At 39.9% G+C, this 20,597-nt stretch overlaps 1 protein-coding gene across 2 annotated transcripts in view; it reads right to left on the bottom strand.

Annotated features, from left to right (window-relative positions):
* tbkbp1 (TBK1 binding protein 1) overlaps nucleotides 1–20,597 on the bottom strand; it is a 60,046-nt gene extending 39,449 nt beyond the window's left edge. For both annotated transcript variants that reach the window (XM_031315392.2, XM_031315391.2), the window contains exon 1: nucleotides 20,102–20,597. The gene's annotated coding sequence lies outside the window, so the exon portion shown is untranslated. The remainder of the gene's footprint in view (nucleotides 1–20,101) is intronic.

Below are 20,597 nucleotides of genomic sequence, written 5' to 3'. Positions count from 1 at the left end.
AGTATTATTGCAGTGTAGTATTAGTACTTTTACTTAAGTAAAGGATCTGACTACTTCTTCTACCACTGTTCACCACTAGGCTGCGCTGTGTTTTGGTGCAGGTCTCAGTCAGTTTGGATGAATTTTCATCAAGTGGTTGTGCATGGCAGTAAACAAACATGGCTGCCTCCACGTAGCTGAGAGCTGTAGAATTATTTTGCATTTTACAGCTCCTTGATCATGCAAATGGTTGATTTGGCAGTGTAATGATTATATAATCAATGTACTATGTGAGGTTTGTATCCACTTAGTATTTTTTTGGCCTAACTTTGGAGTTTTTTTACATAATGGCAGCGCTGTCAACGTGGCGCATTCAGGGATCCCATTTTAAGAATCTGATGAACAACGTTTTTTTCTGCTTATTTCTAGGGGAAGTGTTTTTTCTTTGGCACTCTTTTAAACAAAACATGCTTTTTCTAAGCCGCCGTCGGGTTTTGGGGTTAGGATTAATACATTGACATACATGTCTGTAGCATTGAATATTGATGTATCCAGTATCAAGAGTTTTTATACAGTATTATTTATTTAACTGGTGTGCAGTTTGCTACAATCTATATAAAAGGGTCAAAATATGTCTACATCCCTTAAAATAAAATATTGTATCTGTTCCAATATCATTACCATCCCTTTAATCATTTTTTTATGTGTCCTAGAAGCATCTTCTTCCTTGCCTTTGCAGGCACAATGCCACATTTCTTGGTACATCACGGCCACCTTTCAATCACTGGAATAATGTGAAACCTTTGGCAGGAATGTTTCATCATCACCTGGTCGGCTTTGCATATACAGATACAAGAAATATTGGGGTAAAAACTCTCTTCCATAGCACTACAAGTGGTCAAAAATCCCAGAGATATATCTAAACATACAGGAATCAGCCTGTACAATGTTTTTAGTTCTATAATCTAATAAAGAAAATAAAGAAATGTATTGCTAAAAACCCCCAATTCTCAAAAAAACACGAGTACCTGACTTCAATGTCTTCAATTTTAGCTACCCCCCTGATTTGTATCCTTAAATTAATCATTCATAATAAATCATATTATATAATAATAGGATTCACAACAATCCTGAGTAACAACTCTGTGTCTGTTCTCTGTTTCATAAAGCTGTTGTTGCTGGGAGGCGACTTGGTCACATAGAAGACACTTTGTACTCTTAAAACACATGTACGCTGTACAGTACACACACGCAGCCGGGTGCTGGGCTACATGCCACTACTTTCCATATCCACAGTACACACACACACACACACACACACACACACACACACACACACACACACACACACACACACACACACACACACAATACAAAGCACTTACACAAAGCCTGTCAGTACAGGAGAAAAACACCACCTCAAACAAATGCTGCACTGTGCCATACCTTGCCATGATTCATTACTCCGCGTAGGCAGGCGGGCTGTGTGTGTGTGTGTGTGTGTGTGTGTGTAAGGCTGCTGACATTCAGGAGATTGATGGCAGGGGCAGGATGGAGACAATGAGCTGTGTTGCTGTATTTTTTTTGTCTCCCCTGTATTTTTTTTGTCTTCCCTTTCTGTTTTCTGTCTGCTCCATCACTCTTTTCTCTCTTCCTCTGTAGCTCCCCTCATCTTTCTTTCCACCAGAGCTGGATTGAAACCGTCAATTCCTTCCCTGCAATTTTTCTTTCCACCACCCCCTCTCCCCTTCCTCTCTTGCTCTTTCTCTCTGTCATTCATCTTGATATTCAGCAGCAAAGTTCATCACAGCCCCCCTGAGCAGAGGAAAAAAAAAAAAACCTCTCTTGACTTTGAATGAGAACTTTCCCCACAAAAGACATTAATCTCCTCATTATTATTACAACCAGTCCAATACTTGGATTCCCTCGCTGTGAGATCTGAGTCAAAGTCGAGCAAGCTGCAGCCCAGAAGCAAAGAGCAGAGGGAAAAGGACGGAGAGGACAAGATAAGAAGCCCACCCTCCTCCTACCCACTTCGCTTAGCCTTCCTAATTAACCACCACCAGAGCAGTCATGAACAGTTGCGGTGTACATGCTACACACATATATGCTGACACGGTGAGAGAGTTTGATTACTCACGAGCACTAGTGTGTCTCCCAGTGAAACAAAGCCTGTAATTTGGTCTCAGCTGTTAAAAAGGGCATTAAAAAAAGATTGCGATGCTTCCTCACAATGCACAGTTGGTACGCCTGCAGGATGGAGTGAAAGATGGCTGCTCAGGACATATGAAATGCACTGTGGTGAAAAGAGAAAGTGAGATGCAGTTAGCTGTACAACTGCACACGGTCCAGAAGCAAACATCAGACACCACAGTTACCTGGTGGACATAGTGGAGCATTTAGCAGCTAAAGAGACCGATAATGTGTTGGTAGCGATCAAAACAGCTAACAGGAGCGAGAATATTGGACATGTATTCATCAGGTGGCCAGAAACATGACTCCAGACAAATGATAATATATATAAAATATGTAAGTAAGTAACTGTTTGCTAACACGTTAAACATAACAACTTTATAAGATGATAATATGACAGATATTGTCTTTTCAGATTGTTCTGCTGCCCCCAAGTGGCTACAAAAATTATTTCATGGAGCTTTAAAGTTTCTAAATAAAAATAGTTCTGTATTCACAAATAATTGCAAAAACAACTACTATTGCGTATTGTACGTATGTATAATTGTTAGTTGTAAACAATTGAATTGATAGTGAATTTCTCACATCTGTAAAAAGTAAAACAAATATATATATATATATATAATTTAGTGTAGAAACGATTATTCAAATAATTTGGCACCAGTTTTCAAATCTGATTAACAGTTTAATGAGAGACTGTAACCTTTGTGGAACAGCAGCCATTGTGGCCCCAATTAGCAAGAATAAACACAAGGGTAAATGCTAAAACGCTTTGAGCGGTCACGGAAGGCTTGTATCATGTGGACGCGCCGACAGTGTTGTTGTCATTACTTAGAATTCCTCATGGGGGAGACAGAAACTACGCACTATAGCTTTAATGAGAAAGTTATTGTATATTATACAATAATTATATTTATATTGTATATAAAGTTACATAGTGTGACTTATCATTTATTAAGAAAATAAGCCAAACACTCACTGCTTCCAGCTGTTTAAATGTGAAGATGTTCTTGCTTTGCTTTTTTATCTATTTTATATCTTTGAAATTAAAAGGACTTTGGATTGTTGGTTCCACAAAACAATGAGTTTGATGATGGTCCCTCGGGCCCATTGTCGTTTTTTTCTCATTTCATTATACACAATTTATCGATTAATGTTAACAAAATAACCAACAAGTTGATAATGAAAATACTGCAGCCATAATTTAGAACTGAAGCTTTCTGATCGCCATATGTCCAAAGGGAGGGTCTGATCCTCTGAGAGTCTTATGGTTTATTTATCAATAGTTTGTAATTATTATTCTCAGCTCATTGTAGTTCTGGAGGGAGGATTAGGTAACGAGGACGACGTTGTAATGCAAAGTTGTAATGGTACAGCGTAGTTTGACGATCTCAGCCTTAACGTGAAAAGCCGTATCAATCAGATCCCATCACACAAGCACACACACACACACACACACACACACACACACACACACACACACACACACACAAACACACACCTCTGTGTGCTTCCCCCTTACGGTAAATTCATACATTAATGCCAGCCAGAGACATGGACAGCTGTAGCAGCTCGAATCATTCCAGCATCAGTGGCCCTGACTCTCACTCTTGTCTTGTTCCCCCTGCTTCACATCCTCCTCCAATGTGTCTGTTCTGCTGTCATGCACTGACTAAAAGACAGACTGATAATCAGACACACAAGGTTTGGCACACACACACACACACACACACACACACACACACACACACACACACACACACACACACACACACACACACACACACACACGCACACAGCTATAAATGACTTAAATGAATAATGATGGTATTCCAAAGATGCATGAAATGAAAAATGCATATAGAGCACATAGAAACACAAACACATTAATTGTGAATGTATTTTTAGATTTTAATTTCATCCCATTCAAAGGAATTTAATTGCTCTCAAGTGGAACTTTTTGAGACATCATATGCATGCAAAATGCCCCAAAAAAAGCACATTACATAACAGATATACCCACACAGATTTATCATAAAATGCAAAGCATAACATGGTATTATGCAGGCAAAGGCTTATCCAAAGAGAGCTGAAGCCCATCGTTATATATAACAAAAATCTTTATTCCATTTCTTATTTATATAGCAAATTAAAATCCAATCATATCCAATTACATTATCCAAACTGCTGTAGATGGAGCTGCAAAAAAACAACAGAGGTTAATTCCAACTCTGACCTCTGTTATTATAAGAAATAAAGATCTATAAGAACCTGCTTAAGAGAGGAAAATATAACCAAGTGTTTAATTGGCTCCCAGTGCCGATCTGACAATGATGCCGCTGCTTGTTGGATGAGTCCAGAGACAAGATGATGTGTGAGCACTGGCTTGGATCAGAAAGAATATATGATAAACATGCGCAGTGCATTGTGGGAGCAGAGCGTGTGTGTGCACGTGTGTGACATAATCTATACACAATGGATGTACCTCTGCTTATCCAGGTGTCATTAAAAGACAGTGTGTGTGTGTGTGTGTGTGTGTGTGTGTGTGTGTGTGTGTGTGTGTGTGTGTGTGTGTGTGTGTGTGTGTGTGTGTGTGTGCGTGTGTGTGTGTGTGTGTGTGTGTGTGTGTGTGTGTGTGTGTGTGTTTGTGTGTGTGTGTCCTCTGAATGAGTGTGTGTGCTCTAGTGGCACGTGTGCCTCTTTGTCGAGGTGTTAGCACATTACTTTAATGAAAGTCCTTGGCTAAGGACTCGACCGATCAGCCACTGAAGGCCACTCCCCGATGTGTGCGTGTATGTGTGTCAGGCACACACAAATTAAACCCTCCCCTTCTGCTGCCCTGTGGTGCTCATCTTCTCAGAGACTGGAGTGTAAAGGAAGGTGTGTAGTAAATGTCGAGCAACTTTTCTGAAGTCTGTGGTTGAAAGTGGGGGGGGAGTTCTGGGAAACAGACTAATACCTCAGAAGTCGGAGCTTGGAATGACATCACATCCGAGTTGACCACGTTCCATTAAAACAATTTGGGTTTCACTGTGGGGTTAGCTCTATCCAGGTTAGCTATTGTTAGCAATACCAGTTGATAACAACGTGTGTGCGTACAAACAGCGTATCAACATGTCCACAGATAAAGTTGGACACGACTGTGTGTACAACTGATTTAGTGAGACACAAATAAGACAGAAGTACTAATAGACGGATAGAGGATGTTACTACAGCTTTCACTACTGTTCATGCACGGAGCAGCCATGTTGGATTTCGACTAAATACATTACTTGAGTACTTTGATTTCCTGACTTTACACTTCTATTCCACTAAATGTCAGATGGGAATATTTTACTTTTTACTCAACTACATTCATTTTATACCTTAAGTTTCTTTGCAGATTCAGATTATTAATACAAATATAATCAACAAATGAATGATTATGTATTATTGTGAATAAAGGTCACAAAATTCACAAGCTACCTGGTAGTGTATGGCCCCACCTTTACCAGCTGTAACATTAAAGTGATGTATTATATTAATGCATCAATAATTATAAATCAAAAACTTAATTAACATTATTCTGAAATGGGCCATTCTGAATATTACTTAGTAATAGTAATATTATAGTACTTTTACTTTTGGTATTTTGATGCTACAGTACAACAGTAAGTTAGCACCACCTTAAACATCTACAGCAGTAAAATGCAACATACACATTAATGCAGAAGGAATATTAATCCAGAAATGTAAATGTTGCTGATAATATTTACATCATTTTACTTTAAGTAAGGTTTTGATTGCAGGACTTTTACTTATAGAGTATTTGACAGTGTGGTGTGTTAGTACTAAGTACTGAAGTAAAGGATCTGAATACTTCCTCCTCCAGCAGTCACCATGTTCTGATTTCTGAGAACATTCATATGCAGCTGCCAGCAGAGTGAGTCTACATCCACACTACTGCGTTTTGGTTTAAAACAAATACCTTTTGCTACGTTCATGCCTCGCATCCCCACTACTCCGGCGTTTCTGAGCCACCAAAAAACAGAGACATTTGGAAACACTGCTGCCCCCGTTTAAAGGTCCAGTGTGTAACGTTTTTATTTATTTATTATCAAAAGCTGTGTTGCCCGTTCACAAACTTGTCCTTTTTCATGAATATTTACCTCCACCATCAATTCCAAGTATTCCTATTGGCTTGAAATTTTACATTTGCATTTGCATGAACTGGGGTAGACGCTCCATAATCATTGATCATTGATCTCAACGCTAGATGGGAGACATTCCTACACATTGGACCTTTAAGTTTGAAAACTCTGGGGTTGCTTTGTATTTTGGACGAGCACAAACGGAGACCTTTGGAAACAATGATGCACTTCAGTCATTCTTACAGTATCGGTTAGGTAGCTTACATACCTTTCAGTAACAGTTCCACCTCGTCATCAGTCCAAGATAATAAATCCCTTGTAAATGTAGCCGTTTTTAATTTGAAATTCGTACCTTTATTTTGAAAGGAGTAAAAAAACGGAAGTAGCGCCTGTTAGCTCCGTAAGCTATACACAGAGACTAAGGCACCTGTAGCGGTGATGTTACCTGCTAGTTGTTTCTTTATTTTATTTTTTATTATTACTCCATGCTTCGTGGTGTTCGCTACAACTGTGTGTAAGTTGAAGAATCATATTTTTGACTGTGAAGATTGCTTCTGGGGAATGACTCTGCCGTTGGTTGAGAAGCAGGCTAAAGTGGTCAGTAGTGCTCTGTATTCTTTATCAGCATTAGCTACAATTCTAAGCCATGCTATTTATGTAATATTGCAATATTTGATGTTCTCTTTTATTTTGTTTACCTGAACTTTTAGTTCTACGGTGTTAATAAACATCTGTAAAAGGAACCGGAGTCTCGCATCCAATCAATGGGCGGCATATCCCTGCTCTTACTTTTCACCATTGTTGTTCTTTCTCCAAAGTATTTTCTGTATTTTCAACTTATACATCCATGATTTTCAACCGCAGAGTAACTGCGGACAATGTGTTGTTGCTGTTAACACCGGCACGCGCGTGCCCAGTGAATGCCAATGGTCATGTGATATGCATTGTCAGACGTGTTAAAGTTTTAAAATGAAAACGTAGCAGCGTAGATGTAGCCTGAGAGAAAGAAAGAGAAGAATGGCAGAGGAGTGAGAGAGAGCCATGCAACACTTGCAAACAACTACAGTTGATCACAGCACAGCTGAGAGGACGAACAAAGACAGAAGAGGGAGGGAAAGGAAGAATGAGGGGATGAAAGAGAAGGAGCAGGGATGGATGAGAGGTTTGCAGGCTGTGCTTTCTGTTTATAGTAACATGTACAATGGCTTCTATTGACAGCCAATTATTACACACAGCCACAACAACAGACTTGTTAGAGCATTGAACCCTTGTGTTCCAGTTCACTTGTCTTTGCACACTTCACACGTATAGACCTGCACTGGAGAGCATGCTGATCATTAACTGAAGAAAGACCACTCATCCACCACACAGAGAAAAGGCTCACAGCTTGTTTTTTGTCTGTGTATAGTAAGCCTCTGCACACATGTAGCGCCTTTCTATCTTTTATCAGCTGGCGTAAATAAAAGATGCACAGGGAGGTGTTGAAAAAGGGTCTTTGACGGTATCATCAAACCACACAATAAAAGAAGGCGATACATGAGAGCAGGAGAGTTTTTGACATGGGTTGTGAACTCTGTGTACTATTCTTTGTCTTCAGCTCAAATAGCAACAATAGTGATGGCAGTACAAGTCAGGGATGAGCTCTGGAGAGAAAACCTTGTTCTTAAGGAGTGTTACATAAGACATTTTGTCCCAATGTGGCAAAATGACGGGAAGAGTATGGAGATAGATCCTCCTGAAATATCGATATCATCGTATTGATTTGCCCTGGGAACCGTGAATTCATTGTGTCCGACCTTTGTGTACAGTTCATCTGGTTATTGGCTTTCAGTACCATGGACAGCAGCCCACGCAAGCAACAACACTGCCAAGGCCTGAAGGATACACGCTGAATACGTTTACATGCATATAAAATGTGCTAAAAAGACAATATTCCGACTAAGCTGTTTACACAGCTAATGAAAGTGAATATTCCACTAATTTTGCCGTTTACATGCAGCCTTGCAAAATAGGAAGTTTTCCACCGGTGGTGGACTTGTTGGACCGTGCGAACACAGCATCCCTCTTTCATTCCTTCAACCACCTTCTTGAAAACGTTGGCGTCGCGATGCGTGCACATATCCAAAAACCTGTTGATATCCAAGTCTTTCATGATGTTTAAAAGCAGCTGTGTTTCTCCTTCCGACAAGAAATGTGGGTTTTTTGGGCATGCATCTCTACTTTGCCTCCCTGCCTTTTACTGGAACATTGCTATATTTCTTGGTGTTGCTGCCACAGATTGTCGATCAGTGGAATAGTCTGGAACAGATCAATTAGCATAGCTTGCGTGCACTATGTGTTTTATTTACTGCCCTCTGCAGTTAGCTGGAATGTGTATCAATTCAATTCAATTCAATTTTATTTATAGTATCAAATCATAACAAGAGTTATCTCGAGACACTTTACAGATAGAGTAAGAGTAAAGCCCCAACAATTCCAATAGTTCCCCCAAGAGCAAGCATTAGCAGTGGCTATTGCGACAGTGGCGAGGAAAAACTCCCTTTTAGGAAGGGACATGTGGGTATCACATCACCCACATGTCCATTCACACGTCCTGTGCGTGCTAGTGGAGGATACGATACAAACTAAACAGGGACCTGCATGTCATAACATCCCTCCATAGCGCCACTAGTGGCCAAATATTCTACAGGGCTCCTTTAAACACTGCTGCAGCTAAATATAAACCTGATGTGTATGTTTTCCTGACCGGCACTGGCAAGCTAACAAGCCGTTTTCTGTTTCTGTTTGTCATCTAGCAACAAGCGAGTCCTCTGTGTTTGGCCTACAAAAACACACCATCTAAGACTACAAGGTTGTAAATACAAAGCAGCTGGTCCCCTTTAGTCACTAAAGTAAAGACCTACATAAGACCACCTCTCCTCTGCTCTGTAAAATAAAATGATGCAGCAGACAGAGTACAAACAGAAACTCACTGCTTCCTCTCAGTCTCAGTCTTGCTCAGTAGCCTGAGCTACTGAGTTTCAGTTGTATTTCGGCTACATATTTATTGGAAAATATATGCGCTGTGACCACGCCCTGCTGCAAACACAAAGATTATCTCACACATGGAATTATTTTTTTGATGATTTGACGACAGTTTGTTAGTTAGGTCTGAATCCAGACAGCACAGATGGGACAGTGTCGTCAATAGGCCTTTTTTTTGTCTTTGTGTATGTATTTCCTTTTCAGAGGAATAATGTCACAGGATTAAAATAGCAAATATTTTCTTACACGACTGGGGCATTCTCAGAGTGTGAGAAGATATTTTTGGGTGGACCAGAGGGAGTTTAGGCAGTCCAGTAACAAGTGACAAGCAAGTGGGTAACCTGGTTTCTCTGAGACACAAAAAGAATCATGTGAATCCCCAGTGAGCATGAAGACTCCAGGCCCAAAACGGACTTTCTACTTCTTTCTGGAACTAAGATATCTCCAGTGTCACACACACACCAGGTCCTTTCTATAGTCTATTTTTCTCTCTTTTTACTACAACTCTCTGTAGGTTCTTCAGAGCCTCTCTGTCATACAGATAACACACACACACATGCACACACACACACAGACGTACTGTGCATATGACTCTACGCTATGCCTCCACGGTCGGCACAGTGCCTTGTGTGGGCAGAGAGAGTGAGTGGTCACATTACACTGCAGTTACATCACATTCCTTCAGTCTCCTAAGCAACCAGGTGTCCTCTAACAACAAAATCAACATAACTAGAGCATAACCCTGTTATGTCATCCTCCAGTTGTCACACAACACACACAGTGGTGGTGTTTGGTGCAGTCAGTGGAACAATGAAAGCAGTCGGGACAGGGGAGTGGGAGGTGTGAGTTTGTTGCTTCTGAGAGTAGCAAAGCAGAGTTTGGGAAGAGGTGAGGCTTTCTTTCCTGAAAGAATAAGGCAAAGTGATTTATCTAAAGCCAAAACTCTGATAGAGAGGAGAGTTTTGATGCAGGTGGGCCGCCCATGGCTTTTTCAGAAGCAAGTGAAAAGAGAGAATCACTGGTCACTGCCTTGGCCCACAGATATTACACCACAGTTATGTAAAAATATGGAGAGAAAAGAAGGTAGAGAGAGAAGACAAACCAAGTGAAGCCAAAGAGGGGTGATGGTTATAAAGAATGACAGAAAAATGTAGCTCCTCATTCTTTTACCGTGTGTTCAGGCAGAAATGAAAGCGTGGCATGATTGCATACAAAATCAATGCATTGTCAATACAGTCTTACCTTAGGGGAGGAAATACAACCAGTATTTTTTAACCTGTTATCCAGCTGTAGTTTGCATCTTAAAGGTATTTTTCCAGAATGGAACCAACATTTGAACACATAGTATTTCCAGAGCATGTCCACTGCTATAGCTTACAACTATACATTGGCAGTTTGTGTTGAATCAATAAAGACTGAACAAGTTGACTGCAAATTCACTTCTGTCTGAACACACCTTTAAATTAAAACGCTTTCTTTCTCAATGCCCACAAACAAAATAAAAATCATTTTCAATCAGGTTTCCCAGAGTCACAAAATTGTTTTACTCCTGAGGAACCACATGAATGGAAAATTGTGGTATATTACAACTTGGATCTTATTTTTGTAGTTTAAGCCATAATTTCTATCAGTTATGATAATTTTGCACAACACTGACATGAGCAGTCAGATGATCAGTGTCACCAAGACACTTTATTTTAAAGGTAAAACTGAAAGTGTAGGCAATGTCATCAATAATACCTAATTTTCCAGAAAAAAACTGCACACAATTGGGTAATATTTTCTTACTGTTTCTGTTAAATTTGTTTAGCCTGCACACTTGTTCTGATTATCTGACTGCATGTGTTTTATTTTGCCATGTTGGACTTCTTTTTATTGATGTTGTAATGTTCTCAGATCTCAGCAGTTATAACTTTGCGAGCATGATGTTATTGCCCACAGAAATGATGACCCGAAGTACAAAAATAAGACCCCTTAAAAATGTTATAAAATCTTGTAAACTCAAGCTGCATGATTCACACTGAATGGCAGGAACATCAAAGAGAAGATGACATAATGAAAGAAAAAAATAGAGAAGTGAAGGGTACATATGAGGTGTGTGTTTGTGCGCCCGCCTCCGGGGTTTTCGACCCTGTTATCTCCTGAAAGTAATGGAGGACGAACCCTCAGAGGCGTTGTTTCCTGGAATTATCAATGCTTTGATTTGGCACAGAAGTGTCCTTCAGATGTAACCGGTCTGGCAGCCTTTTGCACTCTGCAATAACCCTGATTAGTAAACTCTGGCTCGTGCTGGACGTGATGGACATTACCTCCGTGCTCCAGGGAGCTGCCTGTCTGTCACTGTCTAGACTTTGGCTGCTGTTTGCTTTCTCTCTTTTTTTTTTTTTTTTTTTTTGGCTCAAATATCAAAGGGGATTGATACTCTGTGTGCTCTGGAACCAAACACTTTTATCAACCATACTTCAAAAAGAGCCTCTCATCTGTGTTTTTATCCTGGCGAGCCTGAGGACATATTGTGGTTAATTGGATTTCAGTGCTTGCTGTATTGAAAATAATTAACACTTAGTCACCAGGCGTGACTGGTTAGCATCTTTTGGAAATGGTCATTATCTCCTGTTTTCGTCCAGAATGATGATTGTATGCAAAATTCTAATTTCGCAGAAGTTATACACAGAAACCTACTGCATTGACAAAACATCTGACACATATACAATACAGTATTTTGATTCATTCAAGAGCCAAGCCTATAGAAAAATCTGATGTACAATAAAGACAGGAGCACAGCAGTGCAACATTTCCTCTTTGTTCTCGCTGTCTCCCCCTTCCTTTACTCCTGGTGACACATAAAACCATCTATGAATATTCCATCAGCCAGCAGGGCCTCTGCTCTCCCTCTTCATTTAGTGATTCAGTCTGTAAGTATCTTACATAAAAGTCCATATTTATGTATATGAACATAATCATAGTGTGTGTCGATTCACAGAGAGAGCAGACCAAGGAGCAGGGAACATTGAAAATGAGTATGAAAAAGTGGCAAAGACATTGGAGGAAAATGGAATAGGTTTTGCATAAATTAGCACTCTGTGAATTATGTCTGCACTGTTTCTAGGCAGGACACTTCCTCTGTGTGTGTGTGTGTGTGTGTGTGTGTGTGTGTGTGTGTGTGTGTGTGTGTGTGTGTGTGTGTGTGTGTGTGTGTGTGTGTGTGTGTGTGTGTGTGTGTGTGTGTGTGTGTGTGCTGCAGAGTGAGATAAATGACCTCATATTCTCATGTCTGAGCCCGGGTCTCAGGTCCTCAGTGCAAACTACAGCATCATCTAGCTGTAGAGTTATTAATGCAACTTCAGAACAAAAATGTTCCTGTAAATGGTGTTAATCGTGTTGTGATGCTAGAATCAAACTTTTATGACTGGAAAATGTAATAACTTTAACCACGAAATAAGCATAACAAGCAGTCTGCCGGTGGGTTAGCCATTACAAACTTGTGCTGTGCAGCCAGAAATTGTTCAAACACACAGAACTTTATTTCTAGTGGAAGATCCTGAAGAGTAGGTGGTGATATTTCTGTGGGGAAATGATTAGGCGCCACATTTGTATGGCAATCTGTCCAATAAGTTGTTAACATGTTTCACTCAAAACCACAAATGTCAACCTCATAGTGGTGCAAGAGGAAAAGTCAAGGGGGCCCTAATGTAAGTAGGATTCATCCTCTGGGGATACTGAATGTGTGTACCAAATTTCTTAGTAATATATTCAATATTTGTTGAAATATTTGATTCTAAACCAAAGTGGTGGATGACCAATCATCAGACCAATTTACCTAGAGCCACGCCACTAGCATGAAATTATACAAAGACATCTAGAATATCTCCATTTGATTGAATGGTGCAGCCATAAACAACATGGAGAGTTGGGTTTGAATATTTCACAAGATCATAGAGCTTCAGTGAAGAGTTGGAATAGGCCATTGACTGTAAAAAAAGTAGACGTAGCCACCCTGATGTCACCCATTGGTTTGTGGACTACCTTGAGTTTTTTGGCCGTCACCATTTTGTTTTTTTGGAGCCGGAAATTACCATATTTCGACGAGAGAGTGGAGCTGGGGAGGACCATGGGGTCGATCCGACTAGGAACCCGAGAACGTAGCTGTGGTAGCGACTTGTCAATCACATGGTTGCTGCACCCTAAAGCATACCTCGCTTTATCGTCTTTTTTCTCTAAACCATAATTTACAAAATGAACACCATGCTGTATTGAAGAAGACTTTTAACTAGCTAGGGTCATTTTGGGGCGTTCCATATACTAAGCGTCAGTCCTTACCGCAGTGGCCTGGGTTTGAGTCCGACTTGCGGCCCTTTGCTGCATGTTCCCCACCCTCTCTCTCCCCTTTTTAATGTCTTCAGCTATTCTATCAAATAAAGCCCAAAAAAAAACAAAAATAATCTTAAAAAAGAAGAAGAGAGATAGAAAAGATAGACTTTTATACAATCGAACTTTGAGTCGCCCCCTGCTGGCCATTAAAGAGAGTGCTGGTTTAAGGCACTTCTGCATTGGCTTCACTGTTTAGGCCTGGTGGTTGCCACTTAAAATAGGCAGATAAAGAATAAAACAGAAAGGCCCACACTGAAAATAAAGTTAATCTTTAAAGTGGCTATTTGTAACTTTCAGTTTGTGTTGATTCTAGTGGCCCCTTTGGACAAAAGCGGTACTGTTTTTACCACACCTGCTGTCGTAAAGGTCTTTTCTTCACAGTGCTTTATTGCCCACTGTATATTACTTAGTTAGTGTTACCGGGAGGTCATATAGTTGCAATGAATGTTTGCGCAGACAGAAATTCATTCATATACAATAAGAGAACACGTTACAGACGCATCTTGCATTTCAAGTGTTGCTTACGGTAACTTAGTCTACTTTGGATGTCTCGTGAACTAAACCGGGTATCACTGTCACTGTGTCACAAGCCAAAGAATTAAGATATTGCAACCAACGTAATAATAATAACTTTATACACAAGTAGGCTAAAGGGGAACAAAAAGAATATAGTAGGCCAACACAAACACGGACTGAAAAGAAATAAAAACCGGCACTAAATGGAAGGGGGACATCATTTAATTTAGGCTACTGACTACGTACAACCACGTCTCACATTGTAAAGGATAAAATAGACATATTACATACCTGAGGGCAAATTCGGGGTCAGATATGAATAATTTACAATTGGCTCCATCTGTTGAATGCCCATCCTAGATTTACTCGGGTTTTCGCCCGTCGTCTGTCACTCTACCTTTTAGTTGTTCTTCGTTTAGTTTCCTTCTTTTCTGTGATGGCCCTGCCCCAGTATCAACCATAACTACAACAGATAACTTCTAAAATAAAATAAAAATACAATTAGGCCTATAGAAAGAAATCTCCTTCTACATTTCACCCGGGTGGATCCACTAACACAGGCTTTTCCGGTGTTAAACCAAAATCTGTGACCCGTCAGAATGTGTGCTCTGTAGAGCTGGTCTACCTGCCGTAAATCATTTTGTGACTTTGCGGGAAAAATCTGACCCAGGAAAGCATCAATAAAACTGTTTTTTGTCTAAGACTGTTTTGTCGTTACATGGCGTTGCTCTCAACTAATTGACATCTCTAGTTCTCAGATTCTGTCAAAGACGATGGTCAGATTCAGGGAAAGCAACAGTAGAAAGAATGCACGTCCAGACAATAAAGAACATCAATCTGATTCATTACTATATCCTCACAACAGAAATGGCAGTATTCGTCGTTTGTTAAAATGCTCAAAACAACATGTTTGTATTTAATGACGAGGACCTTACATGACCTGTGTAGCCCGCTCCTAATCTCAAGGCTACATTAGCCGCTACTAGCAAAACAAGTTGCGTTGTGGGTAATGTAGGCACTAGGTTTTGACAAAGAGGAAAAATTAGATTTTGATGCCATTTTTTTTAACTGTCTATCGTGAAACTGACACTGTCATAGTATTTTAACCATGTATTGTGTCTGCCTAAATCTACTTTAAAGGGTAACTACCATTTTATTTATATTTTTTTTGTGTCTAAGTAACTGATGGGAACAACAATCTTTCACATCGATCCAGTATTAAACAAGGTCGCTGAAGTCGGCAGCGGCGAAGCGAACTACAATGTAAGTTAATAGGGCAATTGTCCAAATTGTATTTGTATTGTATTGTAGTATCTGACAACATTATGGAAAGGATCCCTTCAGAGATAGACCTTTAAAACCTATTTAAGACCATTCTGTTCAGCAGAAACAGTTCTGAAGTTGCTAGCGGTAAACCCACCAGACTCCATTTAAAAAGTAATACTTTTAGCGTGTATAGAGCCAACATATTTTCACATGTAAATCAGTAAACTATGTGTTTATTTCAATCAAAACTAGAGTTGTGATGGTTGGAAAAGTAGAAAGACGACCCAAAATGGCTTTTCAGTTTTATGTTGTTTCTGTCAACTTTGAATGAAATGTATTCTATGATGATCAAATTACTGTTTATTTACATGGAGTCTGGTGGGTTTAGCCAACGCAATTTTGCAAATGTTTTTATGTTTAAAAAAAGGATCTTACTCTTAACAGAAAGGTCAACCTCCATTGAAATCCTTTCCATAATGTTGTCAGACACTTAGAATATTAATCTGAGCCTGTCAGCGGCAAAACGAGCACTTCTGTGAAGGTAAATACAAGCTGGACAATTGCCCTATTAACTTACATTGTAGCTTGTTTCTCCGCTGCCGACTGCAGCGATCTCGCTTAATACTGGACCAATGTCAAAGATTGTTGTTCTCATCAGTCACGTAGACACAAAAACACAGGAAAATAGGGTCCAGTTTGAAAAAAAACTGTGGTTACCCTTTAACTATGGTATTAAGAGATCAAAAAACAGCCATATAAATCATTTATAATGCTTTTGGCGCTACAGAGAGTCGGTCTTATAGGCTATCATCTGTCCTGAGAGATGACGGATTGGACTTTAAACTGAAGCTTTTATATAATATGCATATATATATATATATATATATATATATATATATATATATATATATATATTAAAATTCAGAAAATGCAATCAATTCTTGCATTTGACTTTATTTATTTATGTATGAGACGGAAATACAAAAGTAACAAAAACCTGAGCCTTGTGTGAATTTACTGAATGCAATTATCCATGTGTTTGGGAGAAGAATACTGCTTATGATAATAACTGAAAAACATATGTCATATTTAAATGTTTGTCAGAATTTAATCTGCAATTTGCAGAAAGAAATGCAAAATGTGCCTCTTAACTTTTCTTAAATCAACTTAATAATCTGCTCCTTTCTTGACTTTGCAATGCTGAGGCAACACTTTGCAAATGCCTCTTTTTTGTAAAAGGGCTAAAAAGTATTTAGTTAGATTTCTTTGATTTGAATGAGGCCTAATAGTGTGCAACTTTGAGTGCAATTTTGTTCTTTTAAATAAGATCTACATGGTTTAATGTACGGATATGATTTCCCAGATTCAGCAGCATTTTCCACAACATGGAACAAGTCGTGTTGACAGCGACTGTTTCGGCTGTGATTCCCATTTGCTCCTTCAGTTAATTCATTCAGCAGAAAAAAACACGTCTGTTCAATCAAAGGTGCCAATGTTCTCGGTCTGAATGCGTCATTAACAACCCCTCCCACCCCAAACACAAACGTATACACACACAAACGCACCCTCTTTCGACACTTTGCAGGAGTTACTCCAGAACAACCCTCCGCAAGGTAAGCTGGAACAATGCGAACGCTCTAATTAAATCAAACAAACACTTGGCGGGTGTGTCTCTGATTATGAATCATCCACGATGATGGTTTCAACCTGTTGTGATACATTCTCTGTAAAGTGTCTTGTTGCCATCAAACAAAATAAAACAAAGATATAAGGGAAAGTGTCCTTGGTCATAATCTAATAATTCTCAAAACAAAATCAGACTGAAAGGCCATTTCCTCGTGAGAATGAAATCACTGGCATACTCTAACCTCACTTCACAGCGAATCATGTTTCAGAAAAACAGCATCAACAGCACTCATCTGCAGATAACAAAGTAAACGATACAACAGCTTCAAGCATGGAGGAGCTCGCTGGGATCCAATTTAAAAGTGTGGGGCATGATTAACAAGGGATGAAATGCTGAAAAACAAGCCCAGATCCATGAGACTGTACAGAAGTACAGTGGATATGTGATTGGTAATTAGCAGGTAGTCTAAAGCCATCATTCAATTACTTAAATTAGCTTATCTGGACAGGACACCCTGGAAACTGACAAGAAGGGGGTGCTGAATACTTAAAATGAAGTGGTGGTAATCAGGTGACCAGTAAGATAAGCAGTTTGTGACCTACTGACCTCGCTATTAGGCCACTGCAGAGACAGTGACTGACAGATTTTGGCATGGAGCTAGTTATCATCAGGCCTGTGTGAGCATGTGAAATAATGACCTGAATCCGAGATCTGAATGCCAACAGCATGAGTAAGTCGTCAGCATAGGCACTCCTCTTAAATAGCTAGAGGTTATCCGCCTGGTTGCATTTCAGCACCACGCCGTTGTCCACTCTTTATCCACTCCAAGCTTTCTTTGAGGACAATAACAAAACCTCACTTCATACAACAAAAAAAGCCTGTGTGTTTGTTATAAAGGCAGGACATGAGACTCGCTACTACAACAAACTGAAACATCTTCATCATGATATTTAATGCAGTTAAATTCAAATGCTCTTCCAGTAAAAGGAGAAAGGCGAGCAATGTCTTCCATTTTGGTCTCACCTTGCATTTATCTATCCTTAGTCTCATGTAGTGTTTGTTTACCTTGCACGGCAGCTGGATTCTTGCGATATCACAGGATCGCGCGAGAATCGCAGGATCACATATCACACCAAAATCCATCTTGTCAGGCTTCATGTAATGTGTTTGTGTCTGAACTACCAGCTTACCGCACCAATCGGCATCTGGTGAGGAGCCACTGGCAGCTACGGGCGTGGTTTAGGTGTGTGTGAGGTGGACGTGATAGACAGGTGGTTCATCGAATCACCTGCCAGGTATTTTTTTTGAAAGTGCCTGCACTTTCCCAAACAGTTTCCAATTAAGGCTTCTCAGGTGGTTCTGTGTAACAAACCATCTGGCTCGTCAGGTTAGGTGTTTGTAGCTCCAAGACAGACATATTGCTTTCATCTTATATTATTATAGTTTGTAGCCATGTTAGTGTTGTGGAGGAGGAATGGCAGTCTTGTCCGTGTTCCATCACTGTGGTGCAGACTGAAATATCTCAACAAGTATTGGATGGATTGCTATTTGCGATTGCAAATTTTGCAGAGAAATCCATGGCCCCCCACAGATTAAATTGTAACAACTTTGGTGATTTCTTAGCTTTTGCTGTAGCACCACCATAAGGTTGACATGTTTGGTTTTGAGTGAAATGTCTTGACAACTTTTGGATAGACTGCCATGGAATTTGGTACAGATTTCCATGGTCCTCATGATCCCCTGACTTGATCTAGTGCAACCAGCAGCTCAAATGTTCAAGTCAAATCTCTCAACATCTACTGGATGGTTTTGTACAGACTTTGGCGAGGTTGAAATTTGACATCATAGCTTTTTATGTAAGTGAGTTTGTAGATTTTATTTATCAGACTCATACAATTTTTGGTATTATTATAACATTGAAATTATACTTATAAAACTGTAGGTACTCCACAGAAGGGTCCAACAGTTCACAAGCCCCTTTCCCTTAAAAAGTCCAGCTTCACATTCTGTGTTTTAAATTACATTTTGACACCATTTTAGATTAAAAAAGCCCCTACTGGCCTAACATTTCTAAATATTCTCACAAGGTCTTAAGTTCTAACAATACAGAAATGAATGTTTGTATTTATATGCTTACTATTACTTTTGACACATTAACGTTCAAATGATCATCCAAGGGAGTGATCTACACTGCCAGTTCAGCTGCGATGTCTTCATAAAAGGCTACCCTGAGAGCTGTTACCTCTACAATAATGTAAAACATCATCATTCAGATGTTCAGTACATCTATATTATGCAAGCTTTTTTTTAATATAAGGAGAAAGGATGAATGTGTACGCATGGATATTTAGCCTGATGTGTAGTGTTTGTATTTACAAGACAAAATGTTCCAACAGCTTTATGAGCACCCCCTTTTTCCTTTCACTATTAACCTATTGTTTTACAGGAGATATTAGATAACATAGTCCAACCAAGTTTTATATATATATATATATATATATTTTGTACAGTCCAGCTGATACATTTGCACAGGAGTATCCTGATTTTTTTTTTCCCCACTTGGAAACTAACATGCGGTGATAAAACCATGCCAGAGAACAACTACCCGACAGATGTAGGCTACTTTCGCTGACCGCTTTCCATCCGCACTGAGCTGAAGTTGATGGTTGCCTGCAGCCATGGCATCGCTCTGTCGGATGCTGATGTTGCCAAAGCGCCGAGCGCCGACGCGTCTCCTTTAAGGAGATGTATGCATCAGCTGTGGCCACTGCAAATAAATTGCGCGTACAATAAATAAACACAGCAGATGATGCTTTTTTTTTTTTTTTTTTTTTTTTTTCAATCTTACATTCCCGTGTGTTGGACTCGTTTCAAAACGACGCTGTTGTTGCGATTAATGACTGTTTGACATTCAGTTCGCTCTGTATCTTAAGCACACATTCTATCCATCACATTAAAAAGACATTGCACGGATTGTATAAGGAGGATAACTCACGCGCTCCCGTTGATCGATCCTTAAATGCCATCGCTCGGGAGTGTGGGAGGCGGGTGAAGAGCACCCCAAATAAAGCGCTCGGTTTCACGGTGTCTCCGGTGCTCGGTAATAGCCTGCTGGTCGCTGCTCCGGTCCTCCTCCTGTGCTCCTGTGGCAGGGACAAGCACGCCTCCTGTAGCTGCTACTCTGCAGAAATGAGCATCACATCGCACACCGTGAAGCCCCACTAGTGTAGGATGATGATGTCGCGGGAATAAGAGCGTCAGTCTCTTCTTTTAACGAGAACATCTATGTCTCCTGCATGCTTGAGTCACCCCGCATTTTAGAGGGAGAGCCAAGGCAACGGATCTCTCAGCAACCTGCAGAAAAGACTCATGTATCTAATATTCTGATTTCGATATTTGTCCCCTTAGGAATTCAGATTATGGCCAACCTCAGAAAAACAGAGTCCTCAACAGGAGAGGCACAAACAGTTCAACAGCTTACATTTAGAGCC

The sequence above is a fragment of the Sander lucioperca genome, chromosome 22 (assembly GCF_008315115.2).
Source record: "Sander lucioperca isolate FBNREF2018 chromosome 22, SLUC_FBN_1.2, whole genome shotgun sequence".
Lineage (NCBI taxonomy): Eukaryota > Metazoa > Chordata > Actinopteri > Perciformes > Percidae > Sander > Sander lucioperca.
The sequence above is the reverse complement of the archived record's forward strand: the minus strand, read 5'-3'. Positions and strand labels throughout refer to the sequence as shown.